Raw genomic sequence first — 21359 nt, forward strand, 5'->3', positions numbered from 1 at the left:
TGGACCTGGGGGTGTTGATTGACGCTAGACTGAACATGAGCCAGCAGTGTGCCCAGGTGGCCAAGAAGGCCAATGGCATCCTGGCTTGTATCAGAAATAGTGCGGCCAGCAGAAACAGGGAAGTAATTATCCCCCTGTACTCAGCACTGGTGAGGCCGCACCTCGAGTACTGTGTCCAGTTTTGGGCCCCTCGCTGTAAGAAAGACATTGAGGCCCTGGAGTGTGTCCAGAGGAGAGCAACAAAGCTGGTGAGGGGTCTGGAGCACAGGCCTTATGAAGAGTGGCTGAAGGAGCTGGGATTGTTCAGTCTGCAGAAGAGGAGGCTCAGGGGAGACCTTATTGCTCTCTATAACTACCTGAAGGGAGGTTGTAGTGAGCTGGGGGTCAGTCTCTTCTCTCATGTGACCAGTGATAGGACTAGAGGGAATGGCTTCAAGCTGCACCAGGGGAGGTTCAGGCTGGACATTAGGAAATACTACTTCTCTGAAAGGGTGGTCAGGCACTGGAATGGGCTGCCCAGAGAGGTGGTAGAGTCACCGACCCTGGTGGTGTTCAAAGAGCATTTGGATGTTGTGTTGAGGGACATGGTTTAGTGAGAACCATTGGTGAAGGGCGAATGGTTGGACTGGATGATCCTGTGGGTCTTTTCCAACCTTAGCGATTCTATGATTCTATGGCAGAAAACCTAGAAAATTCCTTACTTTTTCTGAATGACTTTGATTCAGTCATGAATGTTCTTCTCCATAACGCTGCACAATCTTTTGTGTCAGACTCCTGAAACGTTTCAAAGCCAGTGATGGACCCCCCAAGAAGGGAATTGTTTGTGAATTGGTGATTGGTTTAAAAAAAAATAATTCTGACATCTGAGACACCACTTGTAAGTCTTAGTTCTGTTCAGTGAACAGCTTGCCCAAGAGGCAAGGCAACAAGCCTTCCTCCCAGAGCTTTTGGTTGGCTTTTCCTGCAGTAGCGCTAATAGCCAATATCCCACAGGCTGTGAGAGCCGGTGAAAGAGCCTCTCTGGGCTCTCTGCTCTCCTTACCAGCTGCTTTCAATTATGTTCCCACAGGCTAAGTAATTCGCTTTAGGCTTATGAAAAAGTGTGAATTAATCTCCAGACTGACTTTATTCTAGTACTTTCTGCTGTACAGCTGGCAAAAGACATTTCTTTTAGCTGAACTGTCATTGTCTTCATTAGCATGAAAGAGCAAGAACATGAACATGATTATCAATTATGATTATTACTTATTTACATCTGCTTGAAATTTGAGACTCTTGAGAAGGTTATTTGTTCTATTCTTCATGAGAAAAAAATATTTTCATTAAAAAAACACATAACATTTTAATAATTACTTTGCTGTATTAATACAGTCTCTAAGTATATGGAATTTTATATGTGTATGGGAACTGCTGAATCTGATTGACCACCTGAGGCAAGCACTGAGTCAGCCACGGGAGCACAGGTGAAGGCAATTCAGCTGTATGACCAGAAGGGGTGGAGCCTGGCTGCACCTCTCCTAGACCCCATTTAAGGGCTGACTGTCATTGGGGGAGGATATTTTTCTGGAGATTCCTCTTTGTGGAGTTTCTTGTGAGAACACAACATTGGTGAGCACTTTTGTTTATGATTATTTTTTCCAACATGATAATTATACTAAACCTAACTTCTCTGTATACTTACTGATCATCCTATACTTTACAGCATCTGTATTCTTACTGACCTTACGTTATGTTATATGTTGCCTGCTAGGAAGTGGTTCAACCTACAGCTGCAGGTTATGCAGTATATTGTAAATTCTAAGCTGGATTAATTTTTAGTTGTTTTGCATGAAATTGTCTTTTTAAGTGTGGAAAAGTTCATTTAAATTAGTGCAATACTTTCTCCTCATATGTTTACTCCTGGGATGTCTATGACAGCTGTGGATGCTTACCAATATTGTATGGTCACCTGTTTTCAGAACTTCCAGCAAGTGCAAATATAACTTCAAATCACAGAATCATCAGGGATAGGAAAGACCACTAAGATCATCCAGTCCAGCTGTCAGTCTGTCTCCACCATACCCACTAATCACATTCCTCAGTGCCACTTCTACGCATTTCTTGAACATCTCCGGGGATGATAACTTCTGGTACCACCTCCCTGGTGGTAGGACTATCACAATCATTCACTATGCATTTAAGATTTTGTTTGCGTGGGTTTTTTTTTTTTTGCTGTTAAAATAAGTAAAATACTTAGTTGTGTACTGTCTAAGCCACGAGGAGCTATTAGAATCGGTGCTTTCGTTCTTGAAACAACATGGGATGTGTCTATATGTAGAGCAGAACTGCCTTACTTGATCTCTAGAAACACAAGTCAGTCCTTAAGTGGATTAAGAACAACAGTCAGTGGCTGCTTTTTTTTGATGTCTTTTTTTTTCTTCCCCCCCGATTTTATAACACTGCAGTAGACATCTCCTTCCCAATCACTAAGAAAGTTTGAAAAAAAAACCACTTCTGCCCATGCATGCAGAACCTTTCTCAATATTCTTTTGGGCAGATACTGCTTTTCTTTGTGAAGCAAGCCCTGTCCTCTGATCTAAAAACTAAAAATCTCTCTCTTTTAGTTGAGAGAAATTCTGTCTTATGCTAGAGAAGTGTGCAAGGCAGATTACTTTATAGTATTTAGCCTCTCTTGATCGTTTTGTGAACATATTCAAAAGCTGACCGCTCTTCTCTGAAGGTGAAGGAACAGGCACCGTGCCCTGAGTTGAGGCTGTTTACAGTGTCAGGTATTTTAAAGATGTTTCGAGAGGATGAGTTAGGGAAGATTCCAGTCATTCTTATTGCAAATTTTTATAGCCTGTAAAGGTTCTTGTTAAGAGGCTTCACTTTCCTTCTCTTATAAGACATTCTGGGAAATGTGTTGCTGCCCTTCCTCGCCCACTCCCAGCAGATATTTTTAATGTGGATCAGTTTGAGCTCTTACAAGGGTCAGCATAATGTAACCTCGCATCTTCTGTTTTATAAAGATAATGTAGTGTCAAAGTCCCTAGACCAAGTAGTCTTGTTACTTATCATTAGTTGGTTGCCATCAATATTTTCCACACAGTGGAAAATCAGCTTGAATTACTGTAGCTATAAACATCTCACACAGGTGCAGCTATTCTGAAAGCTTGGGCACAGATTTTGAGTTTTACGGTTGCAGGCAAGGTGTAAAGGCTGACAGACACCTTAGCATGGGTCAGGTCACAAGCAGAAGCTTTTGCAAAATGTGCTGCTAAAAACAGGAAGGAGGCAATAGATTTACATCCCTCCATGGGAAGAGATGATATGATTGAAATCTCTTGAAATCTGTGAAGAGGGAGAAGGAAAAATAGTGGAGCAGCACTCTGCACAGAAAGTGTTATCAACTAGGTCAAACTTACAAAAGGCTGGCAGGGCAGGTTGGGGTGGGCTGAAGGATTTTTTTATATAGAGTGATGTGTATTGTCTTATTCCTTCCAGGCACAGAAGAGGTGTAGTGAGGCTGCTGCTCCCTGAGGGGACAGTGACCAGCACTGTGGCCCCAGGCTGAGCCGGGGTCATAGGCAGGAGAGCAGATGTCTGGCACTGATATCTGCAGACCCTTTTTAGGGAACAGGCCAAGCTTACAGGGGGGTTTTTGAGGTGATGATTGTCTTGTGCTGATTTTTGAAGCACAAAGAGGCAGACAGGAAGCAAGTCAGATATTTTTTATATATATAAAATAATATATATAGAATATTTAATTTTAATTAATATTAATATAATATTTAATAATATATATATGTATTATATAAAACTCTTACTGCTATTCATGCTTCCATAGTATGAGCAACCAGCAACATAAGCTCCAAACAGTATAAACAGAAAGGGCTGTAGGTGTTTCTTCTCAACAAAATACTTTGGGGCTTATATGAGGGACAGAGAAAGAACACATCAGCAGAGAGAAGTGTGTGCAGAGATTTCTGTTGTGTTTCTTGAAGTAACTGGGCTTACCCTAAAGTTAGAGAGTTGAGACACACATGGAAGAGAAGGGAAAGGTAATAAGAGTGTGGAGAGAGTAGAATGATGGAGCTGCAGAGTGAGGCTGGGTGGTGTGGGAAGGATATTATCTAAATACAGCACCTGTAAGTTATTAGAGTGAATGCATGATTGACTGAAGAATGTTTGCCAAAGTTTAAGTCACTTAATTAGTCTGCTAGTCACTGGCCTAATTGCTTTCTCTTGGGCATGCATAACAGTGTTTCTTTTCTTTTTCTGTGAATATTTTTTTTAAAGTTCTGAAAGTAGAATTTGAGGTCTTGTGAGCATAGTTCCATATCATCCTGTTCCCCGAAGTCATTATATCCTTTATAAAACTTATGAAACAGGTGTACTCTGTGTTTTTTTTATCAGATCAAAAGTCTTAACTAAAATCCCAGTAGCCAAGCAGTCATAGTTATTCCATTTTGCCCCAGAATTCTCAGAATCAGATATATTTTGTACCTGGTGTGATTGCTTATGAAGATTAATGAGTCTATCACCCCCAGTGGAATAGTGGGTGAGGTCATTAATGAGTGCATTTCTCTCTTTCCTGTTGGTATCAATGGCTCAAGTACCTTTTGGAACCTCAGATTCGCTCCCCACTTCTTACCTGTTCTCATTTCCTCCCTTCACCTCTATGACTCCTTATGATCAGGTTAACTTATTTTCATTTGTAGCAATCATTCATCAATTTGTTCTGAGAACTTCCGCAACCAATATAGAAATCCATTAAATCTTTATAACAGGTTAACCTCAACTAGTAATTACTCATTAATCTTGAAGAAAATGTGTATTTCCATCAGCCCATTGCCAAGTCAGAAGCCTAAGATAAAAAAGGGAAGTATTTAATCTGTTTTGTAAAGTTTGTTAATGACAAATTCTGTCTGACAGATTAGAAAATCAGGTTCACTGTGTTAGGGTGCATTCAGTTTTAAAAAGTGATTAACTGTATGCCAAGCTGTCAAAGAAATTTTGCATGAAAAAAGAAAACTTGTTAACATTATGTCTAAGCCTTGTGATTTCATAAGGCACATTTTAAATATACATGAAAAAAAATCAGCTGTATATGACCACTTTCAAAAATTGAAGTATTGAAACTATCAAAATAGAGAATTCAATGAGTTTTTTTGTTATTCCCTCATTCCCTCCTCTTATTCTTTTCCCAGTATCTTTGACTTTAAAAACACTTCTATTTTTCCTCTAGAATTTTAGTTGTGCTTGCATCTTCTTGGTAATTCAACTGAACATAGAATTTGTCCTTCCTGAAAAGCTCCTCTGTGCTCTTACCTTCCCATCAAACCACAGCTACATCCTGGGAGACTCTCTTTTTCAGAGCGGCAGTAGTTTCTGAGGTAGGCCAGAGCTTAGGATGATTTAGAATTCCTGTGCTTGCTAAGTAATTACAGCTATTTTATGTCAATTTGTTTAATATATAATTTCTGCAATTGCTTAAGTGTCTGAGTAAAGGTCAGATTGATTCCTTGTCTTCTACCTGCTGAGCTTCTGCTTCCATGTACTGTTATCACTACATCTTCACTTCTAATTGATTTGTTGAATTCAAAAATTGATGAAGAAAGTATTTTCTAATTAAAAAACATGTTTGTCAATAGTGTCCACTCCCACCATGGATTTCCACTATGGTTTTGATTAGTAGCTCATGACCTGTAATGTATATACTGTATTTACTTGAAGTATTTACTTGAAAACTGAAATATTTGCCCTCCATACTGAAAAAAAAATCGCATTTGTCCTCATCCTACATTACTTTATGCTGTGTGGCAAAAGGCTTACATTCATTTTCAAGATCTTTTTGGAGAAAAATAGGCTGATGCTACCAGGCAAGTCGAATAGTTTTATATTCAGAAAGAAGAGGAAAATAACCTGTTGTGAGCAGCAAGTCTTTATTCTTGGGCAGAGATGAATTCCTAGATAAAAGGATATATTTCTTCTTTGCCTTGTGACACAAAGTAAGACTTAAAAAGCCTTCTCGTTGTTCGGAGCAACTGCGATACTAAAGAAGTGACACTGTGTAAGACTATTATGACACGTGAAGCTACAGCATGCTTGTTCTGCAGACTCAAAGTGCCCCTTTGGATCTCGAACTCATTTTAGTTTGATAGAAAACCCATCACAATGTTTGACTGTTACAGAGCTCCAGCATCACAGGTGTTGAACTATACCTGACGTTTGTGTACATCATACAAGATTTAGCAAGTGGAATTTGGCTACAGATACCGCTTTGTGCTTTTGTGTTATAGTGATAAATTATTTCTGTCACTGATTACCTCACCCAGCAGTGCAGTACACAACAATAATAATACACTTTCACATTCCATTTGTTTCTTCCAATATTGATTTTTTTTCAATGTACCTTTTTTCCCCCCCTTAGGACTTACCTTACTATTAAATAAAGTAATTTTGAGATTTCCTTTACTTGAAGAATAATCTTCAACTGAAAAAATCCTGTATTTAAGGGTTAAATAGCAGACATCACCTGACCCTCTAAGATAACTCATTAAGACCTTCTCATTAGTTTGTTGTTCCATAGTTCCCTGTTGTCACTGTGACAAGTAGGCTGTTGAAGGGAGATGTCTTTTGAATGTACTTGTGACAGAAGCAGTGGCCTTCTTTCCACTGCATACTGTTGTGCAAAATGCTAGTCTCTTAGAACAACACTTTCTCAATTGGAGCTTCCACTGCTCATGTTAAGATTGTTCCTCATGTTACCCCTGCACCCCATCTTTGTCACTTGTTCAGCATAATATTGCTAGTCAGGGGAAAGAATTCTTTTGTTGCTTATGAAGTGATGTTAGGAAAATGGAAAAAGAAACATTTTGAGCTGGCAATATGCATCAAAAGGTGTGAAATCAGACCTTGAAGTCTGAATCGGCATGAACAATTCGATTTTGGTTGATAAGAAAACCTTTCTTAGCAACTTTTTGATGTGGTAGTGAAGTGAGCTGGTAGTCATCTTATTCCAGTGCATTGTGTTTGGTGTTGCTGAGCATCTGGTCAGTTTTTCTGATGCAGAGAACAGGCATCATTCTTGGAGACCTAACCAGCAGCATGCTTGCTGCCCACCATTTTTCTTCTGAAGGAGTTTCAACAGGAAATACTGTTAACAGATTGCAAACCACAAACTAGTTGCATTTGTTCTTGTAGGGGCACATCACAATTCCATAAGTCTTAATTAATTATAGAAGTAAAATATTTGGGGATGTTGGTGGTGAGAATGATTTCTCCAACTTCTCTGATTTTCATTATACTATCACCCCAGAAGATCATACAGATTTGATTGCTGTGAAGGACATGCACACTTTCAAAACAGTAAGCATGAAATACTACAAGTGAAACTGTGTAAAGAGAAATCTGATAAGGAATTCCTTGTGGACTTTTCAAATTGAAAACATTTTAAAAAAATTGCAGAAATCACCAATTAGTTGAGGGTTTGGGAACAGCACTTCATAAGTGTGAGCTCTCCATGGTAACTCTGCTTGTCTTCAACCTGTAGCCACTGGAATCATAGTGACTTTTCTTGTTTCCAGAAAGTCATGGATGTGCCCAACCCTTCACAAAATATCTTGTTTTCCACTGTCTGACTTCAAAGTGGATCCTGTTCTGCAAAGTTATTATAGGGTATGGAGGAACTTTAAGAAATACTTACAAATTGATATAAGACGGTAGAGAATTTCTAGGTAGCTCTTTTAACAAAGTTTGTCAGAAAGTGTTTGAGTGCATAGTCATTTTTCTAAAATTACTGAAGTGATCACTCATAGTGAAACAGATTAAGTCTAAAAGACTGCTTGGCCTGCAGAATCTTCCTAGAATTCTGCTGTTCATTAATGTTGCAGTACATAGAGTGAAAGTTGGTGGACATAGAGGCTGTATATTACTATCTATTCAAACACTGAAAAAGGCTTTCTTCCTTACTATAGAAGAAAATAGTTCCCCATGTACGCTGTTTGAGCTGAGTATGCAATGCAGGATGTGTCGTGGGGGTCTGCAGAGTCACCATGCACAGTGTGACAGAAAAACCTCATTTGTTTCTGGTAACCCCAAATCAAAACAGAAATGTGAATAAAACACAAGAAGAAAATGGGACATAGGCCTGAACCTTAGAAAACATCTGAGGTTTTGCAGTAATCGCTGTGTTATTTCATGGTAACTTCTGTGTCACAAAATAGAAAATGGTAGTAGAGAAAGAGGAAGGATTCAGGACTAATCTCTGCCTGAGTATAGATAAATCATCAAACAGAGGATGAGCTAAATTTGTGCTAGAAAGGATGTAATAGGGAAAAAAAGAAACATTATGGAAACTGGTAAAATACTAACTTGGTAAATATTTATGTGATTGTAAGTGTGGTAATCTGTCTGCTTTGTACAGCAATTTATTCCATGTGTGTATCCTCTTGGCTTACTAGATACATTAATGTGAGCACAAGCTAACCTAACCTTTACCTCTGGCCTTAGTATTGCTTCCTTGAAATATTTTCAGATTTATATCATCTGGAAAAAAAAAAAGCAAAGATTTGAAAATTGTTTTTCATTCAGATTATGAAGAATGTAGCTAGGTGCTATACTCCAGATGTTTGGAGATGTTTGAAATGATTCCTGAAGAACCAGTGTGAAAAGGACAGGTTGTGCATTTGCATGGATTTAAAATGAGGTGAATGTTAGTATAATGGCTCAGAGATAATCATTCATATGCTGCATAAGCGCTACAAATATCCTGCACATATACCAACTTGAGGGCAGTAAGCATTATTAGAAAGCCTAAAATACATAGTAGGATTTCCTGCTAGTTTTCCCTGTCCAAACTTTCAAAGTTTGCACATATTCAGAATACAAATAGAGCATCAACAGAAGACTTATGGATATCAATTTTAAGTGTATAGGAAATGCTGTGCTACATAAATGCATACATTCTAACAACATGAAGGATATGTAGGTTTGGAATGAAAAGTTTTCTTCCATTTCCAGCAGTTTTATGAGAGATAGGATCTCTTTACATAAAGCTTATTTAACAACTCTCTCAGGATTCTACAGTAGTCCATTTTGATCAGTGACCTCCGCAAGAGTGAAACCTTTGTATTTAATAGTTACGATGAATTTTTCTATTAAATATACTGCTAGATTGCATTATTTGTGCACTGCTGCAATAGATGCGATGACTATCTAGTGCCTGTTTTATTATTTTTTTTTCAGCAGAGCATTTCTGAGATGGTGATGTGTATTAGCTTCAGTGAAATGAAGCAGGATGGCCATCCACAGTGTTTCAATGAAACAGGACATGCTCAGACTCCTGCATAATTAATCACCCCTCAGAGACATTATTTCATGTGAAGTAGACTTTCTTCTGTTAAATTGCCATTTATTTGTGACCTTTAATTTATCATAAACAATCTTCTTTCTACATCCCAGGCAGCAAAGGAGAACAACAGTAAATTGTTCCATTGTTCTCCTTAAGTGACACTTACAGCTTGGCAGCGTTACAAGGGAGCGAGTATGTCTGCAAGTCAGGAGCTGAAGGGGCTTTATAAGGCATTTTTCATCCGTTGCCCCCGGCAACATTTTACCACCCTGAAGCTTTAGAAATACAGTTAATTGTTGGGATTTCTCCTTCCTAAAGTTTTCAGGAGGAAAGCTGACTGCATCCTTTCCTCTCGCTACACCTGCAAGTTTGTTGATGCTTGAACACCTGGAGGCGCTCAAGGCCAGGTTGGATGGGACCCTGGGCAGCCTGACCCGGTGGGTGGCAGCCCTGCCCACGGCAAGGGATTAGGGCTGGCTGGGCTTTGAGGTGCCTTCCAGCCCAAACCGTTCTGTGATGCTATGCCTGCCTGCTTTCTGAGCCTGTGTAGACTCCTGCTGTTCCCTTTTGGGAGGAATTGGTACGACCGGGGTCAGCATTGTGTTTTTTTTTTTCCCTTCAGACCCTGGAATGTTACCATTTCCTTCCAACATGCATACCCCTGTCCACTAACATCGAGCACAGCTGAGCCCAGCCTCACTAGGACATTTAGAGAGAAGGCTGCTGAAATGTGCACAGAAATCTTATGGCTCTGAACTGCTCACACATGGCTGGCTGGCAGAGGACAGCAGGTGCCTGGCCGCTGTGGCTCGGAGAAGGGAATGGATCCCTCCCAGCAAAAAAGGGCTTTTTCTTTACAAACTGAGTGGAATATGTAATAATTTTAAGAAAAAGCTGAAATGCAAGCCTGTAGTCCAGCCCTTCAGTCTCTGAGCTCAACCTCAGCGCCAGCGAACCACAACTGTGGGGACGAAGGGCGGGAAACGCTGCTGGGCGGTGCTTCTGGCAGTGGGCGGGGCGTATGGGGACGGTGGGCGGGGCGCGGGCTGATGAATTGTTGCATCCACGGCGCGGCGGGGGCACGCGCGCCGTTGCCATGGCGACCTTTGTGCCTGGCTGCGCCGGTGGCTGGGCCCGGCACGCGGAGCGGCTGCGGGCGGGGGGAGGCGGAGGCGGGCCGCGCTCGGCGCTGGCTTTCGCCTTTCTCAGCCCCCGGCATGGCCGGCAGCGCGCCCCGGCGGGCTTTCGCCTCCTCCTTAAGTTTTGCCCCGCCGGCTGCCGCGAGAGGAAGCGGCGTGCCGTAGGGTGGACTCGGCGCGGGCTGCCCTCAGGTAAAGCTGCGCGGGGCGGGCGGGCGGCTCTTCGGAAGGGCTCCGGTGGGCGGCTGCTGTGGGCGCTGCGGGATATCGGGCGCTCGGAGTGCTGCAGGGGGTCTGGGCTTCGGGATGAGGAGATGCTAGGTGACCTGTGGCTGCTGGCCGCTTGGTCCTCTTCTTGTGTTGGGGTTTGCTCTTTTCTTTGTTGGTTGGTTGTTTTAAACAGTTGTTGGAAAAGAACATCAATCGCTCCTCCCCCCAGAGCAAAACCGAACCGGCAATCCCTTCCCACCAAAAAGAAACAAAACGAAATCTCAGAAATAGTTTCGTTGAAGTCCATCAGAAGCGAGAAGGTCAATGTTCCCCCACAAGATTTCATTTGTGCCATTACCCAGAGTCGTTGTGGCTACAAATCTTACTTGTTTCAGCTCATCTACAGCTAAGGTTGAAGAAAACCATTAAAAATCAGAATTTCCACTGAGGTAAAATAATCTTTCTTGCCCCTGAATGTCCCTGCATTGTAGCAGACTTGGAGCACGAAGACCTGTTGCCGTGCACTCCTACCCTAGAAAATCTTCCCAATGAATGCTTGTAGTCAGCTGTGGTGATTGATGTCTTTCTTCTTTGTCAGATTGCAATACTGAATAAGTGAGAGCAGGATTTGTGTTTCCTATAATTCTGTGTAACCTCCAAGTCTTCAGTAAGCTTTTCAGGTAGATTTAAGTGTAGATGGGTCAGCTAATTTGAAATTCATTACAGAAGATTAGCGAAAATGATGCATGGCTTCATCTGGTGCTGCTGAAGTCCCAGGGAAAGGTACCTGACTGTTCCAGGAATTAAGCAAGTGAATTCTGTGTGCAACTAAGTTATATGATAAAGTCCAATATACAGATCTGTATATATGGGGACAGTGCATTTTCTTGCCTGATCTTTTGGCTCAATTCAAGAGAAATATCTAAAATTCTTAAGAGACAGAAACAAACAGAAACCCCACTGTCTTGGACCTACTACAAATGGAGTGTATAGAGCAGGCTGATTTTTAGTATTACTACTGACTTGGTATACTGCAGGAATGTGTTACTGGGGACTAACCCTTTTTTATTACAGGGGAGTGCACTTGTCAGATTACACAAATAAGCAGTACCCTTCAAAGGTTCATGCTGAATCAAGCATATGGCTCTGAGGGATTTCTGTTTTGATTTCACCATGATGGATAGATGCTATTAAATTTCCAAACTATTGTTTGTTTTTTTTATATCAGGCTAGTTGTATTGTTCAATCTTTTGATAAGGACTGGTTTGCGCTTACTCTTTCCCCATCCTTCCCTCTGTCTTTTCAGTGTATTCCAGAGTGTTTGGCATGACTAATTCTCCTTTGGATGTTCAGACCCTTAATAGAGCAGTAGAACTATTTTAATCACTGATCCAAGGTGGTTTCTAGTTAACCCAACTGATCTTATTGACCAGTTTGTGCCAGTAGGTTGATTTTTTATTTATTTTTAATATGACTACTGTACTTTTTATCTGATCCTTTTGAGTTGGCTGCAGTGTCTTGAAGTCTTCTTGTTATTGTGGAATATTTCAGTAGCTTTCTAGTTGCATACAATTTATTATTACTGGCTTTGGAAATTAATCATGAGAGACCTCCCATCTTCCTCTGAAATGGAAGGTATGAAGATGCCAGTTGAGTCGGCACTGTGGGGAGGATGTTGATGTGAGCCAGAGCCAGTTACTTAGGGACTTGGCAAGACAGTACCTGGAGTTGTTTCAGGACTTGATTTCAGTCTCCTTTTCTAAAGTCCCCTATGTCAAGTGTAGAAACCCAAATTCAGTCCCTAATAGAGTGTATGCTCTGTAGAGCCTAGTGCAGCTGATAAATATTTCAAGAAGCTGAAAGTTAGTGATACATTTTAAATGCACTGCTAAGCTGAGATACTTCATGGTCTTTTGCATACACATTTACATTATTCATTTGTGCTGTGCAGGTAGATAATGGGCCAAATTTATCTTTGGTATTACTCCACTGATTTCTGAGTAACTGAGCTAATTCAAGCATACGCATACATCTTGATTTTTTTTTTTTGAAAGTTCGAGGCAAAATTGGAATTACTTCAGTGATTTTATTATACAGGTAGAAGTTGTTTATGTAGAAACGAATGGTGTATCAGAAACTTAGGCATTCTTTCATTAAAATAATCATAAGCAGAAGATATCATTTTTTTCTTCTGCCAAAAAAACCTAACCTGTTCAGTGTTCCAGTTGCTGCTCTGGTTGTCTAGTTGCTGAACCTTAAGGTAACTAACAGAGGTTGGGTAAAAACTGCTGTCTGCCAGTGGGAAAAATTCATTCTAATAATAACTTCTTAAATTAGAAGATCTCAACACCTTGTACCATGATACTTACAGCAGCAACTTTTCCTCTGTTTTAAGTAGCCTTCCTCACAATGGGTCTGTAGGTAATACTGACATGCTGCATTTGTGTGTGTATAAATGTGTACCAGCTGTGTGTATAAATCTGGCATATAAAGTTGGTTTTTGTTTTGTTAGAGTTTTCTTGCTTTTTGCCATTTTCTTTAGCGGTGATCAATGCCACAGGCAATGACTGGGGTCAGCTTAATGGGAAATCTTAAGTATTTGTTTCTGAGATCCAAAGCGGTCGTTTCACAAAGCTGCTAGCAGAGGGTATCATGCCGATACAAGTAGCTTCTGTCAGAGGTCTCGACCTCTGGTCTGAAGCTCTCAGAATGGTCATTCCATTAATTGGCCTTTGAGAAAAGCTGATCTGATGCTTAAGGCAGGCACTGTGTCTTCCCAGCCTTGAACATATGCCCTCTGTAGAGGCACAACAGTGAATCTATCTCGGTCTATCTTGACTGCAACAAGGTTGTGAAGATTTTTGAGTATCTGGAAGAAAGAGCGATTAGAAATCCAACTAGATGTCAGCTGAGGTAAACCTCTCCTTGCGTGCCCTGTGTCTCACCCCTTCTAATTACAGTGTAGGGATGGGTTGCTTCTCAGAGGTCCTTGACTTTACAGCAGTGGAGTGGGGCAAGTCAAAACTCTGAAGCGTATAGGAAAAAGATGTATAACTTTAGAATATTACCTTAGAATCATCAGCATTGTGTTGCAGCATTTATCTAAACCCAAACTATAATCAATGCTGATAAGTTTTATTCTCAGTGGGTTGAAGTATTTTGAAGCTTGAATAACTTCTACAGCTTTAGAAGTTGTCAGAGAAGTTGGGGGTTGGAGCACTTCTCCCTGCTGTGCTATGAAAGGCTATAGAATATTTTTGGGCCTAGAATAGTCCACTCATGGGCAGTTTCTGCTGAAGCTATAAGCATTGGAATAGATATTGTTTTAACTGATGAGTTATAGCACTGAGTCATTTGGTGGCCAACCAACACTTGGGAAGATGTCACTGTTGTTTTTTCTTGTAGTGGCCTTAGTCTTCCTGATAGTGATGAATATTATATATTTGTCTTCAAAAGCGAACTTGCATTGCCTGAACAGTATTATCAGTGAGTATGTATGTATGGTGTTTTAAGATGTTTTGGTAAAATAATACAGGTTTCTGCTGCTTTTTACCATTCTCTTAGGGTCATGCAACTGTAGTCTAATGATATTTGTGCCTGGAGTGGTAGCAAATAGTTCATTTGGAAACTGAGGGCAGATGCCCTTGAATTCCAGTATATAGAGACTCTCATTCTGGCATGGGTTATTTCAGCTTAAATACTTACCAGTTCCTTGTTAGATTTGCACAAACAGTTGCTGAGGGATGCTGCTGGCTACATACATGCTGTGCAGCATGGTGAGAGAGGTAGGCTTCTGCAGCACAGCACAGCAAGCTCCATAGGAAGTGACAGCATCCCTATGGCAGCCGTAGTAGGTGCTCATTTTTTATTTGTGAGGCTACTGTGTCTTGTTGTGTTTGTTTCCTTGTGGGAGTTCTGAGGTCCCACACGGTTGAGTTAGCCTCTGCCTCTTGATCCTCTCACTCCTTTGTTTTCAAGTGAATTTATCAGTAACTTTTCAATAGTAATAGGCAGTTCTAGTTTGATTTCTTACCTGAGCTGACTGTTCCAGTACTGAGTTTGCTTTTCAGTGTATACAACTTCTTCAGCCTTTCTCAGATGCCCGAGCTTATCAACATGCCAAAAGGACATGCCACATCTAACACAAATTCTCTTCTCTAGATACTAATATTCATCCATCATCAGTAATATCAGTGATGAATTTGACTAAACTGTAGACAATAACATGAGTTAAATATGATATTATATAATGTTTTTACTTTTTGTTTACTGTTATTTTAATAGCTCATCTTTAGATGGGTCAATATTTTATCACAGAGCCCAGTCTAGCTTGAACCTCCTAATGTGTTTCTCTTGGGCTGTTGAAGCTGTTTGTTGTCATGTGCTGGATTCTAGGCAAGGAACCTGTAATTTAGAAAACCTCAAATTCTTCTCATGCAAGAAGTAAATTGTTCAGAAGAGAAATAATTTAAAATAAGATCATCTGATGGAAGAGGTCTTTTTTTTCCCTCTCTCCTTCAGGGATGTGGTGTTATGCATTAGCACTGGTCTAGTTTCAGAACAGATGTCCCTTGTCTGCACAGCTGATTCTTTCAACTGGCTTTGGATGTGCTAAAAATTCAATAGCCAAACTTCAGATTGAGAACCAAGCATACAAATGGCTCAGTGTGAGTTTTCTGTGAGCTGCTGCTTGGGCTCTGCTCCTTTTCTCCAGCTCGCTCTGCCCAGCAATGTAGTTATTTTTCATTATCTGTCTTTCCCTGACATTGAAAGCCATTATTTGTGCACTGCCAAATACTCCTCAGGTATGACTCTTTTTAAATAATTTCCTACCTAACTGATGTTCAGACTTATTCCCTGGGTCCTTCAAAACATCTGCTGTCAGTTTTAGACCCTGCCATTAGCCTGGGAGGGAGCCCTCAGTTCTCATGTGAAATTCAGTGCCATTAAGGCAGCCTGTGGCTGCTGAGTCAAAGAATAAATTTTTGGTAATTTCTCTCCAGTATTTCCTTTGTCCTACCAAACCAAGGACGTGCAATGAAGGCCAGAGCAAGTTCTCAAGTTGTTTAAAATGAGGTACTGAGATTTACTGAGTGGAACTTAACTGACCTAGGGAAGCAGCTTGGGTGTTGGTGTCGGGTGGCGTGATGGTCTGCTTTTGGTTGTGGAAGAGGTTTAGCTGAGCTTCAGGAGTCATAGATTTTCTTAGGTGCTTGCTGAACTGAGGCTACCCTACTGCTTTCAGTCACTGCAGACACAGTAAATGAAATCGCATATTGGCACAGCCTGTGGAGGAGGAAACATCACCAGCTTTATCTGCATAAATTGTTTGAAGTCGTTCACCCAGAATGATGTGATTAGAACAAGAGAAAAAAAAATGTGTCTTCTATATAGACTGTGAAAGCCCGGGACTTTCCTAAATAAGCACTGAAACACTTCAGCCATCTCTACAGCATCCTGTTCAAGCTTGTTCCCTTCTAAGCAGTCATGAGGCTAGATGTCCCAGTGGAGAGGCACGTGCTCAACATTTATGATGACTGACATACATTTGGTTTAATTTTTCTGGAGCCCAGATTCCTAAAAAGCCATTCACAATAAATGACACATAGTGATAGGATTAGATTAATATTTCTTCTTCCATACATTAATTGAACAAACAGAAAATATAATAGTTTTGTTCTGTTATAGCTCTACACACACAAGCTTTATGCTGCATGGGTGTTTTATTGAGTAGTGCCTGTTAACCAGATTTCCTTCTTTTGTCTTAGCTCACTGTAAGGCTGGGTGCTGTAGTGCAGTACTGCTAGTAATTTTCATCAACAATAATGGAACTTCTGTAAAAGATATTGTGCATTCACAATCAAAACATGAAATATAGCAAAACCGTAGTTCCGGAGGTGGGGAATTATCTTCATCAATAACATAATGGAGTATATAGATTTTTCATTCATTTTTGTCGCAGAGCTTCAGTTCTGGGTGGTTCTTGCATCCATTTGTAGACAAGATCAGAATGCACCTCCAGTATCCCATTACCACAGGTAGCCACATGCACTGATGGGCTGACAGTCCATGTTTTGTTGTGTTTTCTTTTTTTCTTTAAGACAGATAGGAAACAAAATTAGGCTAGGTGAAATAAGTCCTGTGTTGGCTTTTCAGCCATAATTTTGCTATTGGCCTGTGTATCCTGTGTGATTCTTTTCTTCCTAATAAACATTTAAGCACCAAAAAGCTTTAAGTGTAACCGTAAGGGGGATTTTCAAGTGCTGCGGTCTCTTAGGCAGGCGTCTGCAGTTATTTGAAAGCATGTACACGTTTACATACAGTGCAGAACTACATGAATATAAACAATATCAAAATTATCTCTTCATTTAAACAAGAGTTTTATCTAGAATGTGCATCTAAAACTGTGTTCCTCCCACAAATTGCCTTTGAAGAATGACATGTTCGCACAATTTCTAATGGTTACGTACACGGTACTTTTTACTTTGACAATATGCTATTTTCAGTGCTCAACAGTAATTTAAAATCACTTTAATGTTGAATTATTATGAACCCCTGTAGTATATACTAAATCAGTTGTTTCCAATATTGCAGGAGAAATGACATGCGTTGTCATGAAGCTCTGGTTCGCTTAGGGCTTGCTCTAAGTCAGATGTGCATTCCTTTGTTCCGAGGAGCCAAATGCTTCCTTCCAGGTGGCTGGTTAGACTGGGAATGAATTTGTTTTGTAGCTGCAGCTCTGGGCTGAAAACCTTAAGATAAGTCGTGACTTCAGGAAAGGAGAGAATGAGAGGAAGGAGGAAACAACTTCAGCAGGTGCATGTACTACCAGATGAAGGGCAGTTTCACAGGATAAGATGATTACTGTTTGAATTAGTAGCAAAATTCTGCATGCTTTTTACTCTTAAGGTATTGTTACTGTCCATAGACAAGTAAGTTATCAGCCTCCTGTTTTCAGTTGGTGTTCCCCAATAAGGTGATCGCTTGCAAGCCTTCTCAGTCACAGAGCACAGCAGTGGTGAGCTCCAGTGCAACTCATGACCATTCCAGGTACTGTCTGGATACTCTGGAAGTTTTGAGTCAGTATAAGTACATAAAGGATACCAGGAAGGCATACTGAAGAGTATGTATGTGTTTATTTAGTTTTGCCTTTGTTTCTGAGTGGTTGAGTATATTCAGTTCATGTTTAGTTTCAAAGTCACAACACAGAAAAGGAAGCAGTCACTTTCCTCATATCAGAGGACAGCAGGTGAGACATGTCCAATATACCATACCAGCACCAACCCATTGTTAGAGCAGCTATCAAAATTGTATTGGGATTGTGTTAAGTGTTGTCCTGTTTGAAGTGTTTCAATGGTTGATGGGATGACTGAGGAAGTTTCAGACAGTGGGAAGGGCATCTGTTTTGGTAGACTGCACAGTGATTTTACTTGAGTGCATCTCCTGACTGTGACAGTCATCTTCTCTGGCTTGTACAACTTTCAGAAGCTTAGTGCTTTCTTTGATACTACTGACACTATTGCCCCCCCCCCCCCCCCCGAGTAAAGTGTGTTGCACAAAGAGTAACCAACTATGTCAAGGATTTGGGCAATGACATACGACTTCCTTTCCTCTGTTAAACTTTTACTCCTGTTCACTCTGACACCTTACCTGGTTACAAATGAAGCTTACGAAGTTCTCAGAGGTTTCTCTGCCTTAGGGCTGTCCTCTTATTTCAACAGGAATTGCACGAGCTCATCTAAGAGCAGTTTTATTGTTTTTTAAATAAATTCTGAGCTATTTTTTACTTTCTGTACTTAGACATCAGACGTGTGGCTACAATAAGTTCACTCACAGACATAAGTGAGGACTTATTTGCTTCTAAGCAGAACTGCACAGACAAATAGTACCTGCTTTTACCTAGGTGAGAGTAACTTAACTTTGTAAATACACACAAAGTGTTTCTTTCAGAGGACCTATTTCTGAATCTGTGAACTTTTTTTCAAGAAATTGTGGAAAAATAGTTAAAATATTTAATCCAGCTATTAGTTACTGGGTTGCTAGAAATAAATCCAATCTTTTGAATGCTCAAAATGTGCTGTAACATTACTTGACTTATGCCTTTACTCCATTTTTTTTTCCCCTGTAGTATGTTCAGAAACTTAGGATGTGACATCAGCTTTGGAAAGTCTAGCAGCAATGATTAATACTGTTTTCTATTCTTACTTTTGGTTCTTTGGTATCAGCATTTTAGCACCTCCAAATGGAAATGAGCTTGGATAAATGTAGAGGCAAGGTGTCCAGACACCGCTTTCTGGAAATAACCTCCCTTCGTTAATAAGTGGTGCAGCAGGGATGGCTGTGGCATGCATGCAAGATAAGGCAGCCAAACAAATTGCCTGGTTGGATGTGGCCTCTGGATAGACACTGGGTGTCTGTTTGGGCCAACTCTGAACGGCTTCACTGTTCAACCTTTTGTCCTGCCTGGGCCTCTTGTCCCTGCTTTTAAGTTTGTATGACAGGAAACAAATTGAATCTAATTTTTAATTAATACTGACTGTTTGAGGGGGGGGAAGCAGAAATGCTGCTTATAAAATCAGTGGAGCTTTTATTTGGACCAAGGTATATTTCTCAAGCTCTTGCACAATCTGCTTGTGCAATTTTTTCTTCTTTTAAATGTTTATTTTTAAATGTTCATTGAACACTTAAAAATAAAAAGTAGTCATTTAGTGAGGAGAAATGAATAGCAGATTTGAGACAATGGCCTTTGCATTTCTTATTGCTTTTGTGAATGACAGAGTAGATTTAAAATGGAATAGCATTTTTTTAATAAAATGAATGCATCTTGGAAGGCAGTTTTCAGAACAGACATCTGCATACTGAAGCTGCTTTTGCATCTATTGTGACTTTTTGGGCACTGAGCTGGCCTCCTTTCCAATGGGAGCTCAGCCATTGCCAGTTGTCAGCTCTGCCCTTATTGTTTGTGGATACCTTTCTGTCACAGCATTTTTTTTTTAATACTATGGAATTATTATTCCTTAGATACTTTTGCTATCACCTCATGCTGGTCCCAGTTGAAGTTTTGAAGCATATGCCTGCAGGGGATATTATAACATGGAACTGTGAAAAGCACTAATTCTTTTTCTATTTTTTTCTTTCAGTTGAACATAGATTTTTTTTTTTTACAAAAAGATCAGTTTGACCCAGTTTACCAAAACATCTGCTGAGTTCACGAGTAGCTTGTTGACCAGTTCTGCCCTCTTCAGCAGGTGTAATTTCAGTTGATGGAAATTGCAAGACGTGGTTTCAGGGGATGTGTGGATAATGTGCCCAGATGACAGCTGTATCAACAAAGTATAGGGAGGGAGGAAAAAAAAAATGGGCAGATGTTTGGTTTATTCTGTCTACATGGATACGAGTACTTAAATTCACACTACTGGAGTTTATCTGCTATCACATTGTGCTTCACCTTGTTACACAGAAGGATTTTATAGTAGGCTTCTCATCTTACAAAGCAGTCCACCTGTTACAGCAGCCATAGCGTGCAGCCACGTCTTACTTGTTGATTTATTTATTTTTATTTCTTTGGCTTCCTTGTTTTGATCTTTCTTTCCAAGAACTCAAGCATTTAGCATGCCTGCAGTGGGATGACTTCCTTTGTTTTGGCATCTAAGAGGTTATTCCTGCAGTGGAAAAAAAAAAAACAGAACAGGATACTTCTTATTTTCACAGGCAGATAGAAGGTAAATTACACACTTTTCAAACCTCATCCTTTAAAAAACAAAACAATGGCAACAAAAAGCCTGTAGGCTTTTAAATTGAATTGTTCTTTCTTTTGTGTGTAGTTTAATACTGTGTGTGTACCAGGAATAGAGGCAATTCTGAAGTGGGGGGGGGGGGGGGGGGGGGGGGGACTGACCATATCTGCTCAATAGAATATTAGAATACTTCCAGAATTATTAAAGAATAATTAATCGTGACACAATTAGTCATTGTTCTTTGGGTCCATTTATGCGTAAATCAAATTGGTGGTGAACCGAGCTATCATCTGATTGGAAGGTCCTGCTGTCAGTATGCAGCACAAACAGATTATTGCATGCCTTCTGCCTGCTCCAGGCCTTTCTCGCTCTCCATTCCCACTACCAGTACTGTTAACGTTCCGAGTCGCTGTGGCTTGCAAATCTAAATTCATTTCTTTGTAAGATTAATTCAAAAATGTATCAAACTTTGATTTCTGAAACTGATGCGAATGCTTAAATAAAACAGATTCTATCTGTTGTTCATTTAATGCAGCATGAAATTAACATCTGAATCAAACAGCAAAAAATTTAGTAAACAAGTTGCAGTATCTTTTGGGAGACCTCATTATTCTATATAGGCAGTAATATTTCCAAGACGTATATTTTTTTTATCTTCTTTCTAAAGCTGTTCAAAACACTTTCCCTGTTTCTCAACAAAGCACTTTGTGTTGGTGTTTGTAATTAGATCATTTGCATGTGGTAGTTGTCATTAAAAAGTTAGCATCTCTGGTTAGAGATGAGACTGGTAGTAAATGTACCCCAAGTAGGGGTGTGCATAAAACTGCCTGTGAACTCAATACACACATGGCACTTCCCTGGGTTAAGAGAGGTGCTCTGTGAGCTCAGTGGCTAAAATCCTATTAAAAACAAATGAGCAAAAACCACAAGATATCCAGT

At 40.2% G+C, this 21359-nt stretch overlaps 1 protein-coding gene across 9 annotated transcripts in view; it reads left to right on the forward strand.

Moving 5' to 3' along the window:
* Positions 1-21359, forward strand: part of CTNND2 (catenin delta 2) — a 623362-nt gene that overhangs the window by 203371 nt on the left and 398632 nt on the right. Inside the window, exon 1 of one of the 9 annotated variants that reach the window (XM_015282261.4) lies at positions 10526-10665. The exons of the other annotated variants lie outside the window; for them this stretch is intronic. The gene's annotated coding sequence lies outside the window, so the exon portion shown is untranslated. Of the gene's footprint in view, positions 1-10525; positions 10666-21359 lie in introns of those variants that run through there. 9 annotated transcript variants of the gene reach the window in all.

This window comes from Gallus gallus, chromosome 2 (genome assembly GCF_016699485.2).
Source record: "Gallus gallus isolate bGalGal1 chromosome 2, bGalGal1.mat.broiler.GRCg7b, whole genome shotgun sequence".
NCBI classification, from domain to species: Eukaryota; Metazoa; Chordata; class Aves; order Galliformes; family Phasianidae; genus Gallus; species Gallus gallus.